Raw genomic sequence first — 18,497 nt, 5'->3', positions numbered from 1 at the left:
TAAAATTGCAGTCAACGCCTAACACTCATGTAAGATCCAATAACATTCCAGTGAAGTCCAATGTTCAAATTATGTTATACACTTTAGTAAAGTAAAATATTCCAGCAAATTTCAAAAGTCCAGTCCAGTCTAACGTGCCACTAAAGAGTAATCTCAGAAAAGGCCACTAAAGTCCAAGGCGTCAGTTAATTCAAACAATTCAGTGAAGTCCATTATTCCAGGGGAATCAAACAACCCACACCAGTTAAGTGACTTTAAATACACAGTCAACATCTAATGACGTTAATACATTATCGAAATACTTATTCATGCTGAGAAACTGTTATTACACAAGTCACTCAAATATTTAGTATGAATACTGTCTTCATATCACATGTTCTATATTTAATGAGGTTAATATTTCTTCTAATTACTAATCATACAGTGAACTGTTACTATAAAAGTTACTGGAATATTTAATATGAATATTGATTATATCGCACAGCCAACAGCATTTTAGGTTAATATTCCATCTAATTACTTATCTATATAGTTAAGTGTTACTTTACAATTCACGTTGGTATTTATTATGAATAGTGGCTTTATAGTTTTTGAATGGATAATGAATATCTTGCAAAAAGTTTTAAACATTCAAAACAAAAATATTTTTCAAGATACTTATTATGAATAGCATCACTGAATTTAGTTTATAACAAATGCTTATAGAAACGGATTAAGAAAGTTTTACATATAGTACTTACGTAATGCTTGTTTGACGCTGTTCTTTTTTTACTTTCTTAGTTGAACCACGATTTCAACACTCAAGAAACAGTCCTCTATAAAAATATTACCGAAGTTTTTTACAGTGAGAATGGACCTGCTGAAAATACATAAATGTAAACAACATGATAAATTTCATGAACATTATACATATTTATTTGTTTATTTTGTATATCAACAATACTTGCCACTCATCCAATCATTTCCCAGAACTATACAAAATATCTGTTCTTCTCCTTTGATGTATCAACAATACTTGCCACTCACCCAATCACTTCCTAGTTCTTTACAAAATATCTACATTTCTCATTTGATGTATGGACAATACTTTCCAATCGCACCACCTATTCCCAAAACTTTACAAAATATCTACACTTCTCAGTTGGTGTATTAACAGTACTTCCAACCCATACCACCTATTTTTAGAACTTTACAATCTATACCATTCCTACACAGATCATTAGAGAATACACTATGTCCCAAGAACTTTGTAGTGCTCCTTACATTTCGTATAGTTTTTCACCCTCACCACCTAACTGAAAATCTGTATAATATATGCTATAGTTGATATACACATTTCCATCATTACCATGTGTCTCCACAACTATGTAGTATTTACTGTAATCAGTATACACATCACCAATACCGTTTGTCACCATATCTGTGTAGCATATATACATTGTAGTTGGTATACATGTATCCACGAAAATCATGTGTCACAAGGGGGTTTAAAGAACAAACTTTAACTGGTATAAACGTTTCTAGTCACAGCTTCTATATACGGAATATAAGGTACTTGGTATGCACATTTCCTCCCACACATCTCTACAAATCTCTATTGACAACAAAATATAGTATGCATATTCTAAGTGTAATAAAAAAAACGGAATATGTAAACAGAATATTTTTATGTGGTAAGTAGTTTTTTTCACATTACAAAACAACAAGATTAATCAATATTCTGAACAAGTCTTCATTTACTAACCCTACGCAAGTTTCTAGTAATAAGTAAATAGGCCCAGCATGGCCAGCTGGTTAAGGCACTTGACTCGTAATCCGGGGGCCGCAGGTGGTTCGAATCCTTGTCACATCAAACATGCTCGCCCTTTCAGCCGTGGGTGCGTTATAATGTGATGGTCAATCCCATTATTCGTTGGGATCGATGACTAGCTGCCTTCCCTTTAGTCTTACACTGTTAAATTACGGAAGGCTAGCACAGATAGCCCTCGTGTAGCTTTGCGCGAAATTCAAAACAAACCAAACTGAAAAGTAAATATAGTACGTCAACAACACACTTTCTGTGCTGCCCTCTACTGAAGGCAGATGTTTTCGCTCATCGCTAGAGCTAATCGCACTTCACCTGTCTAAGAATTTATGTTCCATAGAACTCTTTTTATGCCATTTCATGTTTCTTCAAGGGATAAGTGTTTCACGTATAGGTACGCATTAGATTAAAAATAAACTGAATATTTAATTTTACTGGCAATACTCATTGTAACATACATGAATAACGCTTCTGTTTTTTCACAACTACAATGAAATCAAATTATTGCTGAGATTACAAGATGGCATAAGTTAAATGAATTATCAAATAATTCAATTCCACTTCACTTTCTACTCCTTCCTCTTTATAAATGCTGTATCGTATCTGAATATACGAAGATGTTGCAACAGATTAAGCTAAAAGAGAGGAAACTTTCATTTTTAATATATATATTAAAAAACGGGTGGTGTGGGTAGAGAAGGCACTAGTAGAGGAGCGAACAACGTTTCGATCTTCTTCGGTCATCGTCAGGTTTACAAAGAAAGAAAGAAGTAACTGACTACATGTTTGAAGGCGGTTTTGTAATTGAGTGTAGGAATGCAGAGGGCGTGTTTAGATGTTGGATATATTTATTAATATAGGTATAAAGGTGTTCCTTTGTATTGGTTTATTTTTGGCTTGAGTTGTTGTATAATTAAGGTTTCTTTAATTTTGCGTTTGTTTATGTTTGTTTCTTTATTTAGTATTTGAGTGTTTTCTATAGTTATGTTGTGTTTATTTGATTTGCAGTGTTCGAAACGTGTGAAGGTGACTTTCTGTGTTCTTTAAATCTGGTTTCCATTTTCTACTTGTCTCTCCAACATAGAAGTCGTGGCAGTTATCACATTGTATTTTGTAAATAATGTTCGTATTGTGTTTTTCAGTGTAGTTTTTACATAGTATAGACCTTAGTTTTATGCCTGGTTTTTGAATAAATTTGGTATTAACTGGAATGTCATATTTTGTTGCTAGTTTTTGTCAAATATTGGTTATTTGTCTGTTTATGTCGGAAATATATGGTATGTAGCCATATATGGTTTCGTGATTTTTTAAATCGTGGAGTATTTTTACTTTTGTTAGTTGATTTTGCTTTCTGTCTAGGTGTGTGCGTATAATGTTTTATATGATTTGTGGAGAAAGCTTGTTGATGTTGATGAAGTATTGTTTTATTTTGATTAATTCGTCGTTATTTTTATCTGGTGAGCATAGTTTTATGGCTGTGTTTATTTGGTTTCTTAGTATGTTGAGTTTTTGTTTTGTTTCATGTGCTGAGTCCCAAGTAATGTATAGTCCAGTATGGGTGATTTTTTGGTGGATTCCTATTTTCAATTGTGTATCGGTTTTTGTAATTTTGAGGTTAAGAAATGATATTTGATTGCTTTCTTCCTGTTCACATGTGAAGTTAATGTGACTGAAAAAATTAAGTGTGTGTTCTGTAGAAGTGAATCCCACAATCGTTTCGTCTACATATCTGTACCAATATAAAGGTGGATATAATGCTGTGTTAATTGCTTGTGTTTCAACTTGTGTCATAAAAATATTGGCTAGAACTGGTGATACTGGATTGCCCATACTTAGGCCATTTGTTTGTATATAGTTGTGGTTGTTGAACATGAAATTTGTCTTCATCGTGGTGAATTCTATGAGGGTTGCTAATTGGTTGCTGGGAATGTTTATTGATGGGTTAGGGTCTCCGATGTAGAATGTTAAGGCTATCTTGCAGGCTTCAGCGGTTAGGACTTCTCTAAAGATGGATATAAAATCGAAACTGGCCATTAAGGCTTTATGATTAAGTTGATTAAGGTTAGAAGATTAAAAGGATTAAAGGAGTCTTTGATGAATGAGCTGGCAGATGTTACATATTTGGAGAATGCTCCTCCAATGTGTTTACCAAGATTGTAATTAAACGATTCATATGTTGACATTATTGGTCATAATGGACAATCTGGTTTATGAGGTTTGGGGATGCCATATATTTGTGGTGTGCGTGAGTTGGTTTTACGTAGGTAGGAATAAAGTGTTTGTGAAATTGTGTTGGCTTTTTCATTTTTAGTAGTATTTTGTTTAGTTGCGTTTTGTGTTAAATTTGTTTTCATTTTTTAGATGTATTCATTCGCATTCATTATGGCTATAGCGTTCCCTTTATCTGCTTTCAGAATTTTAATGTTTTTGTCTTGTTTTAGGTTTTTAATGAAATTAATGTCTCTTTTTGTAAGGTTGTTTTTTAGTTTTCTGTTTTGAGTTGAGTGTGATAGGGATTCGAACCTGCGACCCTCGGATTACGAGTCGAGCGCCCTAACCACCTGATCATGCTGGGCCTTATTAATATATTGTACAACGGAGGATTACAGTAATAACGTATTGTATCATAGGAAAGAAAAGTTATAACATATTTCAGCGCTAAAGAGAATGGCGATAAGATTGTAATACACAAAATAATAGCTATAACATTTGACAAGAAAATAGCAACAACATTGTAGTACACAGGATAATAGTTATAACCTATTGTAGTAAACATGAAAATAGTGATAACGTATTGTATCATAGTGACGAAAAGATAACATTGTTACATGTATGAGAATAGCAACAGCATATTATAGCGTTAAAAAAGCAATAGCTTGAATATGATGTAGCATACACGGGAATATAGTTAATATATTTTAACAAATTATAGAATAGGTATTGTAAGATGTAAGACTATAGCGAAAATATTTAGAACATAATGTTGTAGCACAAAGGAGAATAGTTTTGAGATATTGTAGTACTCGGGAAAATATCGATAATATTATAGCTCACAAGAAAGAACAATAACGTTATAGCTCATAGAAGAATAGCGATGACATATTGTAGCAAACACTAGAATAGCTATAATATATTGTAGCAAAGAGAAGAATAGTTATAACATTGTACCACACAAGACAAGAGGGACAACAATTTAGCAAATAGTAGAATAGCTAAACCATACTGAATCACACATGAAAATAGATAACATAATAAAGCACATAGGGGAATAGCGATAGTATATTGTAACACACACGAGAATGCCTATAACAGGTTATAACACACATGGAAATAGCAATAATATATTGTAAGAAATTAGAGAAGAGTTTTATATATATATATTGTAACACTGGTAAGATGCCAATCCGTTACCAGTGTTTGGAAGGAGGCAGAGTGAAAGAGAAAGGAGGAGCTATAGGATAACTAGGGGTTTTGTTGGCGTGGAATCTCCTGAGTCGCTGGTAGGCGGGCGAAAAACAATGAAAAATTAACTGTATATGTCGTATAGATGTGTGGAAGAAGAAGAAAAAAACAAACTGTGGTAGTTATCTAGGTTTGAACTGTCCAACCCCAAGCCAATGCTTAGAGTCAGATATAACCCGGGGCGCTCAGAATTTTTTTCTTTCTCTTCACCCCGCACATGTTTGGTTCAGGTTAAGCTTCGTGAAAAAAAACACAAAAAACACATCTGGATGTGTGTGTGCTCGCACTACTATGAGTGATGCGGTCGTGCGCGCCCACCCGTTTCGCAGGATGGACAGGTGAGCAGCCAACGCCCAAAACTAAAGAAACAACACTCGCCCACAGACGACAATCACAAAATCAACAGCCGATGAAGGACTAAGAATCCTTCAGAGCGGCGAAGGACTTATAGATCATATGCCAAGATTTTGTTGTGGAGGAAACGGGAGAGCCTCGAGAAAACCCGCTTTCACTTCTGGGACTCTAATCATTCCCTTGGGAGTGGTAGTTAGAGCATTTAGGCCTGGAAAGAGAAAAACGTATATGATTAAGACACGAAGTGTTACTGGTGAATGAGCCATGTGTCGGATGTTTCTACTAGTGTTGCAAATTGTTTTGTAAGTGAGTTTCTTGTGCGGGCTAAATCATAGTATTTTTTCGCTAAATTCTGAGTTTTTTTGATTACTCGTCGGAAGTGTGCTTAGAGTGTCGAGGTAAGAAGGCGGAGTATATCGTGGTAGCCTGTAAACAACACGTATAGCCTGATGCTGTATATTTTCTAATAGTTTGCTTTGGTATCTGGACATGGAGCACGTAACTATGCATACATATTCCATAAGTGGAATATATGCTTTGTAGATGGTGATGATAGTGTCGGGAGAGCATCCTTTATGAATGCCCCCTATTTGTCGAAGAAAGGTTACGCGCTGGGTCGCAGAGTACATATTTTATGGAAGTTAGCTGATTTCTGTAGTGACCTGCTGAAGGTAATGCCAAGACATTTAATAGGCTTAGTGAATTTGATGTTTATGTCTAATTGTGTAATTTTTATGTTTGCAATTTTTCTCTTTTTTCGTTTGAAGCCTCTATACAAAATGATCGCTTGTGTTTTGTCTGGATTAGGGCAACACGCTGCCTATTACACCTTGTCATAATGTGTTCGAGCAAGGTTTGAACTCTACTAGCTGCAGTATGAGGGTCGCAAGATATTCTCCAGATTGCCACTTCATCAGCATATTGAGACGCACGAGTGTATGGAAGTGGGGTAGAGTGTATGTCGTTTACATATATAATATATATCAGCTTTGAGCGTACAAGGGCGTTAGAGTGTATGGTTGAAGTGAACTCGAGCCTGTCGGTTAGTTAAGAAGCTCAAGTTCCATCTGATCATTGTGGTAGGTAAGTGTAATTGATATAATTTGTATATCAGCCCCTTGCGACAGACACTGTCGAAGGCTTTCTTGACATCAAGAAACGTTGCTACGGTCATGTATTTACGAATAAATGCTTGGAAAATAGTTTTGGTTAGTCTATAGATGACATCTAGTCCCGTTTCGAATGTCACATATCATATTATTCGATTCGGGGTGATATTAGATTCGGTTAGCGATAATTGTCTCTAACAGCTACCCTGTGGAATAAGAAGGGTACTAGTTCTGTAATTTGCTGGATACTGCGAGTCGGTGAACAGTTTGAGACAGACTATTATGATTGCCCGTTTGTAGTGCGTGGGGAAATAGCCTGTTTTTATGGATAGATTTTCCAGCGTTGTAAGGTATTGGATATACATATCATGGAGACGTTTTAATACTACATTTCTGATCGTGTCATCGCCCGGGACAGTTTTCTTTTGTTTCTTGATTTGAGATTTAACTTTGGCGGTTGAAATTGGTCGACTGATGTTGTGTGTATAGTCTGTGATGATGAATCATGAACTTGTGGTTTTAAAATGTCATCGTTGTTTGTTATGAAGTTGTTAATTAGGTCGCAGTGATCATTGTCGGTAAAGCGAGGCTGGATACTTAAACTATCTCAAAACAAAATATTAGGAATTTAATTATTTGAGTCTACTATAAGAAATATATTGAAATTTAGTTTAGGGTCTTTAAAAACAAGTGGTTAGATAATATCTTTGTTAGAAAAGGGTTTTTTGGTACAGCTTAATCATCTATAAAATTCATTTTAATCATAAATATCATTTATGTAGCTAATGGATTATTTTTTTATTTTTATCTGTTTTCCTGGTGTTTTTTTTTTTTTACTTTTATAGATTCCTTAACAACCATATAACAATAATGCATCTATTACAAATTCTCTAATAAGAAACTGTGTCAAAAAAGCACACAATCTATCTACCTCGTATCAAAATATATCCACCTAATCAGTAAATCTGTACATCAGATTTTACAAAATCCAAGCATGTTTAATATATCTTCAAAAGAAGCCTTGCAAAAGTTTTGAGCTATCATCCCAAATTAATCCCTAAAATGTACAAAATCCTATGTGAAAGAATTGGCAAATGTGACAATATGGGCGAGTTTGACGAGGAGGAGCGGAAGGTGAGTTGAGCTTGAGGGGCAGAAATGGTGTTAAATGATTCAAGTTACCAGTTTGTTATGATTTTTCGGTGGTTTTGATTGAACTAGTCTGTAAGTGGTGGATGAGTCTGTATTCTTTTCTTTCTTATTGTTGTTGATGTTGTTTGGGTTGAATTATCTTGCAGCTGGATTTCAGTTTTATGGTAGTTTGAATTTATCCATTCTACGAGGGCTGTTCAAAAAATACGCGGACTGTTTGAATTGCGCGGCTCCAGTTGGTTCCAGGGAAATCCGCTTGGTGTCGCTAGGTTCGCATAGATCAGCTGATTACAACGCCATTTTCCGATTGCATATATCTTCATTTGTGTATTAGCTACGCGGTTTTAAGTGAAGTGCGATTTTTTCGTTTGGCGGATTTCAGAATGAATGACCTGAAGGAGCAACGACTTGCTGTGAAATTTTGTGTTAAACTTGGAAAATCTGCGACTGAAACTTTTGCTATGCTTAACACGACTTACGGTGATGTTGCTATGAAGCGTACGGCATGTTTCAAGTGGCATGAACGTTTTAAGGATGGTCGACAGTCCATTGAAGATGATGAGCGTCCTGGACGTCCTTCCACGTCAACTGACGACCCACACGTCGACAACATCAACACCCTGGTGCGGGCAAATCGACGTCTGACTGTCAGGGAGCTTGCTAAAGAGTGTGGGATATCAGTTGGATCTTGTTACGAGATTTTGACCGAAAAATTGAAGATGCACCGCGTTGCTGCAAAATTCAGCCCTCAGAACTCGTGAGTTTCTGGCCAAACACTCGATCACTGTTCTTCCCCACCCACTCACTCACCTGACCTTGCTCCTTGCGATTTTTTCTTGTTCCCCAAACTCAAAAGACCCTTAAAAGGAAGAAGATTTGAGACGATTCCCGAGATTAAGGCAAATGCGACGAAGGAGTTGGAGGACATTACAAAAGAAGCGTACCAGGACTGTTTCAACAAGTGGAAACACCGTTGGGATAAGTATGTGCGTTGGGGAGGAGAGTACTTTGAAGGGGTCCCAGACCTGTAACTTCTAAATAAAGTACATTTTGTTTTATGACGTCAGTCCGCGTATTTTTTGAAAAGACCTCGTATGTTGCTGGCTGTCTCAAACTGTGAATTACTGTATTCTAGTAAACGGCAGATGTTATTGAAGAATGGCGAGAATGGAACACAGAGGGTTGGCGAGGCTTTCTGTGGAGTTTTTCTGTACTAAAGTGGTGGAAGTTAAGAAAGCACCTGGCGTTATTTCTTAGGTTGCCAGGTGACAGGTAAATTTGAAAACCATGGTCAGTAAAAGTAACTTGGGTTCTTAGGCTGGAGGAGAATGCCTCCTTTCAATGTCGATTGGTCCGTTCGGACTTGTATTTGTGAATGAAACGGACAGTGCCCCATGGTGAAAAGTCGAGAAGAAGTCTGTCAATTGTTACTGGCGGCGTCAGATAAAGATATCTTTTAACGACTCCACAGTTGCAAAGAAACTTGTTTGATCATTTTGTAAGTTAATTGGAATAAAAAGATCTAAGAAACTACTGCTGGTACAGAACAATTTTTGTGAGTATATGTAATTAAAATAATTAAAAGTTCAGGTATTTACAAAAAAACAGTGTTGAAATTAGAATTTGAGATCATATTTAAACAGATCTAGTCGAGTGCATTCTAAAAACATATTGCTTTACTTTTTTATCTGTTAAAATATATAAATTCACATTTTTAATGGGGAGGCCATTTTTTTTTTGTCCACTCGCTCTACTGCTGTGGTGGCTACGGTTGAAAAGGTCCCTGTTTGGTTGTTTTGTGCTTTAAGCTTTACTGTAATATTTTTGGGATAAACTGTAAATGCGATCTTGAATGACAGGTATATTTGTGAGGTTATCGTACAATATATTTGAGAAGGCGAAATGCAGTTTTGATCGCGGTGGCCTGGTGGCGTTGAATCTTTTCATATATTATCTCGGGCATACTACAGGTAATATGACGTTCGTATTCGTAAAGAGGTCTTATATAGGATTTGTAGATGTGATGGAATGGCTACTGCATCCTTTGTTTAAATCTCCGATTTGGCGAAGGAGTACTAACCTTGTACTTCTCTTTTTGAGGATGTTATAGTGAGTGGTCAGTGATAGGCATGAATTTAATGCTATATTTAAAAATGTGGCGGCACTTCAAAAGGTGACTGGGATGTTATATATTGTGAGTTTGTCTACCTATTTTTCTGTGAAATGTTATTTGCTGTGTTTTAATTGGATTGAAAAGAACTCCCTGTGTATTACACCATATAACTAATTGATTTATTGTGTTTTGTACTCTGGATACAGCGGTAAGCGGGTCACGTGAAGTGCTCCAGACTTCAATTTGGTCGGCAAATTGAGTGTATAATCTGTATATAGTAGACGAAGAAGCGGTAAATCGCTTGCATGGAGTCCTTATGAATGTTGTTGGTTTATAGGTAATGTAGTAGCCCGCTAGATATAAGTTTTTATATTAGTTTTCCCACGGTGTTCAGCAGGCTTATGGGTCTATAGCGGTTTCAGCTTGGGGATTGAGTCTTTCTTGGGAATTAAGAAAAATGTTTATGTCAACCTCTTTGGCAAACATCATAATTTGATACATCTCTACATTCAATTAACTTGTAAATTTAAATTACAATTAAATTCACTTTTAAATTATTTGAAATTGTAATACATAACAATAAATTGGAGGTTAGTCCGAGACAAATTATAATAAGTTTGTTTCTTGTTTTTGAATTTCGCGCAAAGCTACACGCAGGCTATCTACGCTAGCCGTCCCTAATTTAGCAGTACAAGACTAGAGGGAAAGCAGCTAGTCATCACCACCCACCACTGACTCTTGGGCTACTCTTTTACCAATGAATAGTGGGATTAAACGTAACATTATAACGCCCCCACGGCTGAAAGGGCAAGCATGTTTGGTGCGACGAGGATTCGAACCCGCAACCCTCCGATGACAAGTCGAACGCCGTAACCCACCTGGGCATTATAATACGTAACAAATTGTTTATTTTTTGCGAGTTACTATGAATTGAAGTTTCGAGCGATAGTTTTGCTTGGAAACAGTGTTGTTAATCGCGTTTAGTGTGATGTTAGTGATCGGGAGACGTTAATGTCTATTTCTTTTGCGTTGGCGGCTGATGTTATAATTCCTTGAAATTATTCTTCAAATTTTAGGTTCAAGATTAAAAAATCCAGATGCGTGTTTTTTCTTATAGCAAAGCCACATTGGGTTATCTGCTGAGTCCGAGGGGAATCGAACTCCTGATTTTAGCGTTAAATATCCGTGGACTTACCGCTGTACCAGCGGGGAACATCTAGATGTGAGAGAAGTCTTTATTAATTTCGGTAAGTTGTAAGGAGTGATACGAATTGCAGATCGTTAAAATACTGAAGCCAGTTATCCAAGGATATTTATACAAATTTTACCGGATTAAGTTCCCGGTCACTTCGCTTTGCAGCACATTGATCGGTCTACTATTGCCATCTGACCAATCAGTGCTTCGCTCACGTTTCATCAGACGTGCAACTACTTATAGACTCTCGCTGTAGTTTTAAGTTATTTTTAAATAAGATGTAAGCAGCCTCCATTGCCTTCTCTTGTTGATTATTAGTTTCTTTCCATTTTGACAAGTGTCCCGCTTTCTCTAGATGTGCTGTTTCTGCACCTGACTCACAACTAGCAGCTATAAGTCCAAAACTTATTAACAGTATTGCCACATATAACACAGCAGAATGTCACCATAATACTTCGTTTGGTGTGGTTATTATTATTTCAAGTTTGTTTCTTTTTTGTAGGATTTTATCATTCCTAATATTAAAAAACTTAACTGACTGTAAAGTTTCAGTTTTAAGACACGTACGTGTACTTGTGCCTCTATTTACTACCCATGGCTTAAGAAAACAGAAGGTATTTAATTTTCCTTCTCAAAGACACACAACACAGCACGTATTTGGCCGTTTCTTGGCTGTCTTATTAACGATCTCAGTCTAATATAACTTCAATGATTTCAACTGTATTTGCTTTCTCTGTACAGATTCATTTTTCAGATACAACTCCTTGTGCTCATTTCTCCTTTTCAATCCGTTAACTACCTCAAGATGAAGAAAGTAACCGCATTTCTTCTCTCTGTCCTTATCAACGCCAAGATAACATCAATTGTCCCTTTACAATTTCTCTTGACTTTTCCACCCACGCTCTGATCTGAATTAGGTCTACAACTAAATTTATTAAACTGTTCAATGAACTTAAAACTGGGTATGCACTTACATGTTGCAAGGCTGTGCTGACCAGATTAAAGTTTCTATCAAGAATAGTCACTAAAATCTACTTACTAATTTTAATAAGACATATTAATAACCAATTGGTTTTCTTACTGTGTTTTGAATGCTACAGTGGAACCCCTCTAAGCGGCCACCCCTTGAAAGCGGTCATTCAATCACAGTCCCTTTTTTGTTTACATAATTCTTAATGTACAGTGGAACCCCTCTAATCAGGCCAGTTTGTCTCAGTCACGAAGGTGGCTAATTTAGAGGGGTTCCACTGTAATTTTATTTTCAAGAAATTCGTCAGAAAGATTGTTAGTTGACAGAAAAGGCTGAAATTTCATCATGAACGTTCTTATTAGAAAGCCAAATGTTATCCTCTTGTCGGGACTTGAATCAACTATCTGAATGATTTTAAGCAATTATGCAGATGTCTTCCATGCGAGATTAACTTGTTTTTATTTAGTTGGAAATATAAGGCTTCTTCTATATTTCTTTTTCTTGTATGTTGTCCATAACCCATTATTTTAGCATTATTCAATTTTCTCTATGTTTTCTGGTATGATTGGTTAGTGCAAACAGTTCAGTATTAAGTCTGGTACACTCCTATATTCTGATATTTGTTGACCTTTTTGTTTGTATAACGCACTGAAATCAATATACACAAAGAATATTGTGAAGTTATATTGTTCTATGCTGGGTTTTAGAGTTTGGAATTCAGTAACTGACTATATTGTGATGGGACTTCTGTGTAATGTTCTGAATATGATTTTTTGTACGTAGGTGATAAGTTTCAATACTCCCTGAATGGATGCTTTAGGAAAAGACCTGGCTCACAACTAGCTGTTATAATTCCAAAACATATTAACAGTATTGCCACATATAACACAGCAGAATGTCACCATAATACTTCGTTTGGTGTGGTTTTCTTTATCAACATTCTACATTATGTTATTCATTTTTTAAATATTTAAATATGAATTTTTGCAAGCATACATTAAAAATAAACCTGAAAATGTTCCTCTGTTTGGTGGTATTATGAATAAAGCTATACACATTGGCCAGGTGATATTTTACCATTATCATGAAACTGGCCAAGTGGACCCCTTCACATGATTTGTTTGGCTGCAGGGAATTTCCTTGGTAAAAATATGAACTAAAAACGTTTTGAAGCCCCACATTGTATAAAAGTTAGAGGAAAAGCATTGGAAATTGATTAAAATTCTAACATGAAAGGAGATTTTAGAAAACATTCTGACAATGTCTCCTTGTGTCCATTGTAGGAATTCACCTGATACTTGAGTGTTACAAGCATTTATGGTTACGTTTTTACCTTTCTACCACCATGAGATAATCTGAATAAAAAAAGTAAATCTGTACACACTAAGAACTTGGCAACACATGTATTTACCAATCCAGAATAAAATATACAGTCATAATCTTTTGCTAATGCACACTTGACCGGAGTCATTTTCACTAAATACTCAAGTCCATAAATGTATGTTATGACACATTTTACCAGTACACAAGTCCCCAGTGGCTCAGCGGTATGTCTGCAGACTTACAACGCTAAAAACTGGGTTTCGATACCCGTGGTGGGCAGAGCACAGATAGCCCATTGTGTAGCTTTGTGCTTAATTCAAAACAACAACAAAACCAGTACACAAAAAAATGAAGATTCACCCACCAGTATTTTAGGGTATGGTTAACCTTATTTTCCTTTCCAAGGTCAAGTTCCAGGGCCCTGTTCCTTTGTTCAGACATTACAAGAATAAGGCTTGGTGTGTTAAATTTGAGATAAATTTAAAATATGAAAAAAAGAAACAGAAAATTGACTGAATGATGAAATACAAGGAGTAAAGAATTATATATAAAAATTATTTAACATTATATATAATTATTGAACAGATTTTTTGTTTCAGGTTTTTGTTCAGAAATATCAAGATTTTTCCAAATTCAATTGAAACTAACAATAGATAAGCTCAACATTACTGCATGAAAATAGTTGGTTGATTGGTTTGCTGCTTTATGGCACAAAGCAACTAGACTATATATGCCAAACATCCAGTAAAATTATTAAAATTCATAAAAAGAAATTAAAACCATTTTTTACATCTAGTGTACAGCAGTAAGGGAAAAACTACAGTAATACAAGCTGTAAAAGACTTTTTGTAGCATAATTAGAATTATCATAACTTGCCAGGATGAATAACGGGTAGTTCAAACACCAGCTTTAGTCACCTGAAGTTGGTCTTTCCAGTCCTGGTTTCGAGTTATTTGACGTTACGGCCATTTTCTAATTTCAAATTGAACTACATGGACTGTGATTCTTCAAAGCTAATCCCATTAAAAAAGGTATAATGTATAAATTAAAAACTTTAATAGCATTAAAAAAATTAATGACCTTTAAAAAACAAAAAACTTTTCTCAGGTGGACAGTGTCACCATCACCAATAACACTGTAACGCTATGGACAAACCTTGGGACAGACTATGGTGAAAATGGCGTTGTCGTTGAGAGTCAAAGTGACTGCAAGAAAGTAAAATGTGGCTTATTGTGACTTGAGTGTTACACAAACTACACACTGGTGCATCAGTTCCAGATAAAAGGAAACAATGATTTTAAAAACTGTGACCAATGCATAGTCTAATTACAACAACTTCCTCTTCCGATCCTTATGGAAGCACGATGGCCAAAACCCAATAGAAGGTTTTATTTGGAAAAGCTTGTTTTCACGTTGCTCACTCCAAGTTGATTGCCAACTGGCACAGAGCCAAGCTTTGAATACAGGACTACAGTCCATGTACAGAATAGGCACAGCAGTGATAGTGCCAGAGCAGATAGATTTACCTGCGATATCAGCGAATTCGTTCCTGCGAATACCAATGTGGCCCGCTATCTAGAAAAACTGGATAGAAAAAGATGTTAAAGAGAAATGGGCTAGTCGGTTTTAAATATCGTAGAGAACAGGGTGTGAACAAATGTGAAGCGATTCCATGACCATTAGAGAACTAAGCGAGTCAGTATAAATAGTGCAATTTGAGTACTGTTCAGCTTCTATATGATCCAGGGCAAGAGAAATGGCATACAGTTCAGCAGTAAACACGGAAGCTGTAGAAGGAATTCTGCACACAACCAACCATGGCAGAGCCCACACAGTCACCTGATTTTGAACCATCTGTATAAATAGGAATGTAAGTATGGTTCGAAAGATGTTCACAAATAACAAACAGTATTTCTAATAGGGAGTGTCTGCTTTTCTCAGATGACTTAAAGATAGGTCACATTTGGGGTCTGTAAATAAGCCATGGTGGGATGGGCTCACCAGTGGATACAGAAATGTTATCCAAGTACAGACCCTATTCATCCAACTGTACCTGTATACAAAGGCTGAAAGGAGCAATGTCAGATCATCTGTTCTGAAAAAGTATGGCCACCGAGGAAGGAAAACACAACCCCAGGTGAGATGCTTTGGTAAGGAACGAAGTTTCAAAGCATGTAGTAAAGACAGTTGTAAATGGTGGTGGTGCAAAGAAGGTTCATGAGACTGTTTAAAAGCTGTGAACTAGGCAATTGCAGAAAGCCCAGGTGCAGATCCGAAGTCCTTGATGATGAATGGGATCCAGCATCTTTAAGACCGAGCCATAGACCAGTGATTCATAGTCGAATTTCGATTGAATAGCACGATATATCTTTAGTAAAGAACATTGATCTACTCCACAGTGGTGGAAGAGATGGCATGGAGGATGTTCAGTGCTATTCTACATTTGAACCATAGCTGCTTGATGTGCAGTATAAAGGTCAGCTTACAGTCAAAGATAAGCCCTAAGAACTTTGTTTCGGGGACCACAGGCAGCACAACTTCACTGATATGGTGTTTAGGATCAAGGTAAATATGCTGTTGGCAGCAAAATTGCACGCAAACGGTTTTAGAAGAGAGAAGTTAAAGCCGTTTGCTGTGGTCCACTTCAGTAAACGATTAAGGGCAGTCTGTAGCAGCCACTCAATATACCTCATATTCGACGACTGACATGAGATGTGAAAATCATCGACATAGAGTCCGTTTCCAACAGTAAGAGGGAGTTGTTCAGTGATGGCATTAATCTCTGTACTGATAAAGGTGACACTCAAAACACGGCCCTAAGGAATTCCAAGTTCCTGTAGAAAATAATAGGAAAATGTCGACCACACACGAACTTGGAATTGTGTTCATTAATTTTTTTTAAATAAAAATGGCCATGTAACCCATATATGTGGAGGTTTTGCAAAATGCCATACCTCCATGTTGTATCATAAGCCTTCTCAGTGTCAAAGAATATTGATACATGATGTTGTTTGAGAAAGGCTTCTCTGATTGACGTTTCAAGTCGAATCAGGTTGTCCATGGTGGAGTGTTGCCATCGGAACCCACATTGGGTGGGTGAGACGAAGTTATTTGATTCGAGGTACCAAACAAGATGAGCAATAACCATCCTCTCTAAGGTCTTACAGGGACAGCTCATCAAAGCAATTGGACAGCAGTTTGAAGGAATCTTGGGCTCCTTCCCATGCATAGAGAAAGGTAGGAGAAACAGGCATCAGGAAAAACACATTCTCCTGTCAGATCTGGTTAAGAACAATCAGAAGAATAGCAAGAGAAAAAGGAACTAGGTGGCACAGCATTTCATAGTGCACGTGATCAGGTCTGACTGATGTACTGCCAGACCAATGAAAGGCCAATTTGAGTTCCACCAGTGTAAAAGGACAATTATAGTCATAGACACAATCAGCTCTAAAGGAAAGAGGTGATCGCTCTGCCTGAGTCTTGAGGACTAAGTAGGTGGAGGGAGAAAAATAAGTGCTATATACCAGGCAAAAGCTTTCACTTGGAGTACCAGCAATGTTCCAGGTATCAGCTACTTCCTGGCCATCATAGAGCAAGCTTGAGTGGGGGACAGAATTGTATTGCCCACTGATCTCTCGAATCTTGTCCCATATGCCTTTGCAACTGGTGGTAGAAGATATGCTTAACTTAATGTAAACTTAATCTAAGAGTCTTTCTGGTTTTGATGTCTTACCCATAAAGCATATGCACAGATCTGCTGGAAAGCGATGTAGTGCAAGAGTGTAGAATACCTATAAAAAGTATCCCAGGCTTGTTTGTGAGCCTTCCGTGCCATGCAGGATTCCACCACGGATGAAAATATCATGGAAAACGTGTCAAGGTTTTTGAATTACATTGAGCAGCTGCTTGTATAATACAGTCAGTTACTGCTGCCACACACTTGTCTATTAATGGCTTACAGACAATGGAAAGATCAAGTTCTGCAAGAGCAGTGAAATAGGGCCAGTTTGCTTGATCCAGCTTCTACCGGGCCATGTGGGTCAGGTGGTATCAACCATGGCCAGTCTCTCTCAAAATTATAGGAAAATGATCATTGCGTCGAGGGTTACTGTCAACCCTCCATGAAATGTGGGAGAATAGTGAGGGGGAGCAAAATGAAAGATCAATAGCAGTAAAGGACTGACTAGGTGCATGATAATAAGTACAATAACCACTATTGAAAATAGGTTATCATCAGAGAGCATGCACCCTGCAGAGCAACCCCTCCAATCAATACCAGCTCTTCCCCAGAGGGTATGATGTCCATTAAAGTCGTTCAGAATTAAAAGGGGAGATGGCAACTGTTGAAAGACAGTATCAAGGTCTGATTGATCATAAATCTCTCCAGGGGACAGGTAAAGAGAACAAACAGTGATGGTACAACCACAGGAAACACGGATGGCTACGGCCTCCAAGGGTGTGTTGAGTGGCAAAGAGAGGGTATATGCATATGCTGATTAACCAACAGTGCCACCCCTCCATGCACTTGTCCATCACACAGCTTGTCGTTTCTGTACAAAGAAAACTGCCAAAAGTTGACAGAATCGGTAGGTTTCAGAAATGTTTCCAGTAAGGCAAGACATACAGGATGGTAGAAAGCATTAAATGCTTTGATGTCATCCAGATTATAACATAAACCTCAACAGTTCCATTGTATCAAGGTGGCCATTTTTAGTTATGTGTAGGCAAATTGGGTGGAGAGCCCTCTGTTTACAACCACGTTTTTTTTCTTTACAGTCTTTATTCGATGGAGGTCTATCAACCTCAATGGTTTCCGTCCTGGTTCAGTTGGGCAGGTCTTTGCTGTTGGAAGGGGATTCCAGCAACTGAGGACATGAATGAATGATCGTTTTGCATCTTGAGGTAGGAGAAGAAGATGTATCTGAGGAAATGCCTGTACCTGGAACCAAAGGATGTGAATCTTGTGGTTTGTTGGAATGTATGCAAGTGAAAGTGTTGAAGTTGATTTATCAAC

This window comes from Tachypleus tridentatus, chromosome 6 (assembly GCF_004210375.1).
Source record: "Tachypleus tridentatus isolate NWPU-2018 chromosome 6, ASM421037v1, whole genome shotgun sequence".
Lineage (NCBI taxonomy): Eukaryota > Metazoa > Arthropoda > Merostomata > Xiphosura > Limulidae > Tachypleus > Tachypleus tridentatus.
The sequence above is the reverse complement of the archived record's forward strand: the minus strand, read 5'-3'. Positions refer to the sequence as shown.